Source organism: Ictidomys tridecemlineatus, chromosome 14, assembly GCF_052094955.1.
Source record: "Ictidomys tridecemlineatus isolate mIctTri1 chromosome 14, mIctTri1.hap1, whole genome shotgun sequence".
NCBI classification, from domain to species: domain Eukaryota; kingdom Metazoa; phylum Chordata; class Mammalia; order Rodentia; family Sciuridae; genus Ictidomys; species Ictidomys tridecemlineatus.
This window is the reverse complement of record NC_135490.1, coordinates 4,950,978-4,957,400: the sequence shown is the minus strand read 5'-3', so window position 1 is coordinate 4,957,400 and position 6,423 is coordinate 4,950,978.

The following is a 6,423-nucleotide window of genomic DNA, read 5'->3' as shown; positions in this document are numbered from 1 at the left end:
GGGAGGAGAGTGGGGAGCGAGAGCACAGCAATCATTTACAGTGATCATGAGACCCACTTGACTTCAAAATGCTAATATTGAAAAAGTGTGTTTTCCATCTTGGAAATGCACAAAGGCACGTGAAAGCACACAAGGACATCGCGACCCTTGTGGTCACTGGAGGAAAGTGCTGAAGGACGGGTGCGGGTCCCCTGCTGGGGCAATTCCCGCCCAAGGGCTGTTTTGTGCAGGTGCAGCAGAGGGCTCTGACGGGCTGCCGGGGTGGAGACTGGGCCCTAAGAGACATAAAATTCCCCCTCTTCTTTTAAAAGGGAGGAAACCGTGGATGTCGCATGGCCCCTAACCTGCCCATGCCCAGGCTAAGTTCTACTCAAGCCCGGCTCAGGGTTAGCCTCCTCCCTCTTCACCCAGGGGCTTCCCACCAGACCCACAGGCTCCTGCCCGGGCTCCTGCTTGGGCCCTCCTCAGTGCTGATGACTGTGGCTTCTGGTGTCACTGGCTTTTCTCATTTCTGGAAATCCAGTGAACAAACTGTGGGTAGGAAAGAGCTGGTTACGGCAAGAAGTAAGTAGGTTCTGGCGGAGCTGGGGGTCACACACACAACGCTGGCTTCACTGCCTGGGGGCTCACAGGCCTTTCACTTCCAGAATAAAGCAAATGAGGGTGTCCCTTGAGCTTCTGAAAAGCTTCCAGTTGCCCTTGGTCTCAACAATGTCACCACTAAGAAGCACTCAGAGGACTGGGCTGCAGCTTACTGTAGAGTGTGCACTTGGCATGCACCAGGCCCTGGGTTCAATCCCCAGCATCCAAATATACGGAGGATAGATGGATAGATACATAGATAGATAATAGCTACATACTTACATACATACACAATCTCCCCAAAGAGACCCCCTGGCAGGCATTGAGCAAAGGGCATTAATAGTTTAATGTGATTTACAAATAAAAAAATGTGGATCCCCACAAACCAAAGGCTTGAAGGACCCTCTGTGTGCTCAGGTCCTAAGACCCCAACAAATAAGGACCAAGCTCAAAGGTGAAGAGTGACTTCAGGATTCTCTAGGCAGCACCATCCAACCCAGCATGGGTGGAGCGACCCAGTCCCAGTGCCAGGACAGGTGAGTCACAGTCTGTTTACCTGGGAGCTCAGCGAAACCTCCCCTTGTCCCCTTTTAGGTTCATGTCGTGACCTTGAAGAGATCTGCTTCACTCCCTGCCGTCATTTTTTGTACCTGTAGGATATCTGAGGATGTGGATGTGGAGATTCCTTTGGCTTTTCCTTGGCCACAGAGAAGCGTATTCAGACACTCCTTTAGAAGGCCTGACACAAGGGATGAGTGTGTGTGTAGCTCTTCAGGTTGAAGCAAGGTCACAGCTTTGGCTGGTGCTTGGCAGAACCCCTGAGTCCCCACAGAAAATAGAAACTCTGGGCAGCCCCTGGTTGAATACCTTCCAGCTCAGCCTCTATGAGGCTGTGCCTCTGGTTGGCAGTGAGTGACAATTACGGGCGTAACCAACCATACAAAGTCAACACTCACACATGGAGGGCCGCTTCCCAGCAGGACTCTCTCCTTACAGCTACCTGCAGAGAACAGATGGATCCTGTTGTATAAATGCTACACTTTACCGGATATGTTTACATGCCAGTGAGGGACACTGTCCAACACTCCGTTCTGGTAAAGAAACTAGAGACTGTGACACACACTAGGGAGTATTGGGGAGAAGAGGTGCAAGCTAAAAGCACCCGTCCACGTCTTTGCTGTCTCTAAGGCTTACCCCATTAGGTAGAGGAAGAGGATGTGAGTGCAGAAAAGAGAGCAAGGCTACCAGTCAGAGCGTCCCTGAATTGGATCACTACCAACCTTAGGTTGCTTCAAAGTGAGTTGCATGCTTATGCAATTTGCTTCCGTGAGTCAATCAGAATGAACTGTAGGAGTATATCATTTTCTGTTTTGTATTTCAGAAAGGATTTGAAATAGAATATTCAATGTCTCTGAATGGAATTTGTTTCTCAAGAAATCTTCGATGGCATTTGAAAACGCCAGGATTCTGGAGAGTCACAGCGCAAGTCTGAGCTATCTGCATCACATCTGTGGGGTACACATTTAGCACACATTCCTGTATCTGAAGTATGGCCCCGAAACCAACCATGAATGCCAGGATTCCATCCCTGGCTGGCTCTGCATCCTTCTTCCTCAATGTGACAGCCCTTGGGCCACATGCCTATTCCTGGACCCATCGTCTGTGACTGGAGGAGGGAGGGCCATGATTGATGGGGCTGTGGCTCAGACCAGATGCTCCTTCCCAGGGAGATGGAGCCTGTGGTGCCAGGGAGCACCCATTAGACTTCCTTGATTGCAGACAAGCTTGACCGTGGCAGTGAGGGGAGGGGACAACAGAGAGCATGGCAGAAGACCCAGGGTAACCACCCTCCACACTCTGAACACTAAGCTCTGAGAGGCAGGAGCAGTCTCTGCCTCATTCACAGCTGCATCCTCCAATCCCGACACTCACGTAAAAGTTTGCTGATAGAGAAACCTTCTCCATAAGCTATTGTCATTTTCATTTTATAAATTAGAAAACTGAGTCTGAGAGCAGTTTGCCTAAGTTCACCCAACCAACTAGGACAGAACCGGGAGCCAAAGCAGGCCCAGACGTTTTTGTGCAATGTGCCATGAGCCCCTCTGAGACAGCGGCCACTTCTTGCCAGTGGTGGAAAGAGAGAGCTGGACCACAGGGAGGGCTCCCTGGGTTCCTGGGAGTTGGAGCATGCTGGCAAGTGATAATGGCAAATGTGTCACCTTCCTGAGGAATCTGATGGCTTTTGGTTAACGCAACCCAAAGATCAAGATTCTTTTCCAATATCATTATTGTTTCTGTTTGTTATAAAGGTAATATATGTTCACTGTAAAAAAAAAATTAAAGACAGTATAAAGAGCAGAAATTGAGAGTCTTTCCAACAACCAACCTGAGAAATAATGCATATATGCCCATATTTTTAACATAAGTGGGTTCAACTAATATATGTGAATTCATAATTTGGTTTTGTACTTGTGTAGAGACCCACCTGCTGGCAGAACTGGAGCTCATTCTTTCTGCTTGCACATTTCTTTGGCTCTTGAGGCCGTAACTCAGAGTCCAAAATTCAGAAAGGAATGGATTCTAATTTTGCCCTGAGAAATGGGTCAGAGCACATAAGGGCCCATGTCTTCCACCTTTCAACCCTGAACACGGGAGCAGGGCAGGGGGCTTTTGCTGGCTCGTCTACATCCTGGGTCTAGATACTGGGGCAGCACGCTGCCTGCAGGCTGATTCATAGCTTCCTGCTTGGCGGCTAAACGCTTCTCCTGGTCCAGAATTCCTGGCCCTAATTTCTTACCAAAGACCAGGTAGGTGTCCTCAGCCCTTAGTAACTGACTGTCTCAGCTGATGCATGGAGCCAACAGAGAGGAGAGTGGGCAGATACATGAGGAGATCGGCAGGGACAGGAGCCTGCACCTGACCAGGAGTTGGTGCTCAGAGACCATCCTGAGTGAGGGGAGTCCCTGAGAATCTGGATACAGAAGTGACAGACCCCAGGGTGAGTAGAACCAGCAAAATGGGTTCACCCCTTGGAAGCCAGGGTAGACCCATGGCCCTAGATAGAAGGACCACATAACTTAGTAGTAGTGACTTTTTTACTCAGGATTAAACCCACCAGAGTCCTTCTAGGGAAGACATTGCAGAAAATCATACACAGCATGTAAGATGTCAAAGCTCAAGGTTCCCAGGAGGCTCAACCCCAGACCTCACTCTCTAGACAACTGAAACCCTGAGAAAGGAGGGGCTTGTTCAAGGTCCCAGAACGACATCCTAAAGCCAAGACAAAGCTCCGGGATTCAGCCTTTGACTGAATGCTCACTCTCAAGTGTCACAAGAAGTCACTCGGGCAATGGTGCTCTAAACCTTAGACTTCCTCCCCATCCACCTGTGTGAAGAATTCGTCCTGAATCATAGAAAATGGTTATTGCACTATAAAGGGAAGACAGAATATGAACAGTCCTAAGACACTGAAGAGAAAGTTCAAGGAGAAGGTTCAAAAGCAAGTTCAAGATAAAACAATGGCCCTCAAGACTGAGCTCTGCGGAGCAGAGGGCAGTGGTCCCTGAGAGATGGAAATGCAAGCAGCAAAGCCCCGCAACTGCCCCAGCTTACTGCCACAGAGAGCATCCATCCTGCAGCACTTGTAGACACACCTGCAGAGCTCCCTGAGTCGGGAGGTGGAGATGAGCATCCAGGGAGACCGACAGGGTCAGAGAGCTGAGACAGAGAGCATCTGGAGAGGCAGCAACTCAGATCCACTGTCTGAACGGCACAGGGGATTTACGTGAGGGATCAGTCCAGGACCAGAGACCACCAGAAGGAGAAACTGTGCCCTCATCAAGGAAAGATTCACAATGTCTGGCCTCTCATCTAAAATTGGCAGATGAAGAAGAAAAAAAAATGACCCATGATAAGGAGAAAAATCAACCAATTAAAAGTGACCCAAAATAGACACAGGTTTTAAAAAAGAAACAATGTGTGATAGGAGGATAATGGATGGAAGAAGTCTTTCTAAGTATTAAAAGGAAAGTAGAAGGCAAAAAGGAAGAGATTAAAGTATTTCTATTATAGTAAGCAATTCTGTCCTGTAGACCAAATACAGAGCACATTCCAGGCCAACAGAACCAGGAGGAAACATCTACATGCCTGACAGAGAGGCTCTGAGTGCCAAGAACAAAAACTTCTACAAAACCCTAAAACAAATGGCCTCCTGGAAAAATTGGTCAAGAAAGTGAAAAAGCACAGATGGCAAAGAATCCATGAGGTGCACGTTCCCTGTGGACCTGGGTCACTGTGCCCGTTCTGCTTCACATTTCCACAGCTGCTGTCTGCCACCATGGCCACAGGCCCAGGTGTAGGAAACCTTCCCTCCCACTGCAGTATGTGACAATGACAATATTGCCTGCTGCTAAGACACACCTGTCCTCAGTGCCCGTGCTCCGTGTTCATATCCATTTTCTTATCTAGTAATCAAAAGCTACAGAAGACGAAGATGATGGAGATTGGAGTGACCTGTCATGGATGATCTAGGATTTGAACCTAGGAATGTCCGACTGTCAGGATTTTGCTCTTTCCTTTTCCTAGGTTTCTTTACCTTGGCATGACTGACATTTGAGGCCAAATAATGAATAAACAAATTCTGACCAGTATTAATGGCAATGTGGAGAAATGAGTGCAAGTCTGTATTTTTTTTTGCATGTAATTGTAAATTAGTACAACCTTTTGAAGGACATGTGGGCAGAATTTATTAAAATTTCAGAGGTGGAACTCCTTTAACCTTTCAACTAGCAAATCCAGCCTAGCAGTTCATGCAAAAAGTCAGTATCACCTCTGCATGAAAGCCTTTCATGAGTTGTCCCAGCCAAGATATTCACACTGCCAGCACTCGGTCGGTAATTCCCCTTAGTGGTAGTCATCATCAGAGTCAAATAGGCTTACCATCTCTTCTCCTTAAGAGCAGAGACTGGGCACTTACCAAATTACTAATATTTGTTTGTTATATAAGTTAGTACAGTCTTTTAATAGCAATGGATATTATACTGATTATTTTGCCACCATCACAATAGGTAAAAGAAAAAATCTAACATCCATTAGTAGGAATATAGTTTAAAAGTACTCTCCTGGTCACCTGTGAATCTTCTTTGGAAAAATGTCTATTTATCAACTTTTGAATCCGGTTTCTTCTGTGTTTGAATTTTAGGAATTCTTTATATGTTCTGGATACGATTCCCTGAGACATGAAATTTGCAAATAATTCCTCCCACTCTGTTCACTGCATGTTTTTTTTCTCTATTGCTAATGACATTTGATGTGCAAAAGGGAGGTTTTTTAATGTTGACAAAGTTAGATTTGTCTATTTTTTTCTTTTGTTGCCTGTGCCTTTGGTATTGTATCCAAGAAACCATTTGGAGCCCAGGCTGTAACCTGAATGGACCTCAACTTAATAAGACTTCGGTCACAAAAGGACAAGTACCAGACAATCCCTTTCACATAAGGAACTTTTTAAAAGATCCAACTACTAGAGACAGAAAGTGGAATAGTGGTTTCCAGAAGCTGGAGGATGTGGAATAAGGAACTTCTGTTTAATGGGGGCAGAGTTTTTCAACGTCTTGTTGTCTGCAATATGGAGCTCAGGGAGCTGATTAATGGTGGCAGCAGGTTGATCACTGTTTGTCAGTATTTTTATTGTGATTGAAATTACTCGTGGGAACAGGACACAATGACTATTGCTAGCATAATGGAGAGCAGAAATGATAAGAAATAGAATTTAATTAGACCTTTGTGATTGGAGGTTTGGTGGAAGCTGTGGTATGGAGATTAGCAGTTAGTTTTGGGATTGTC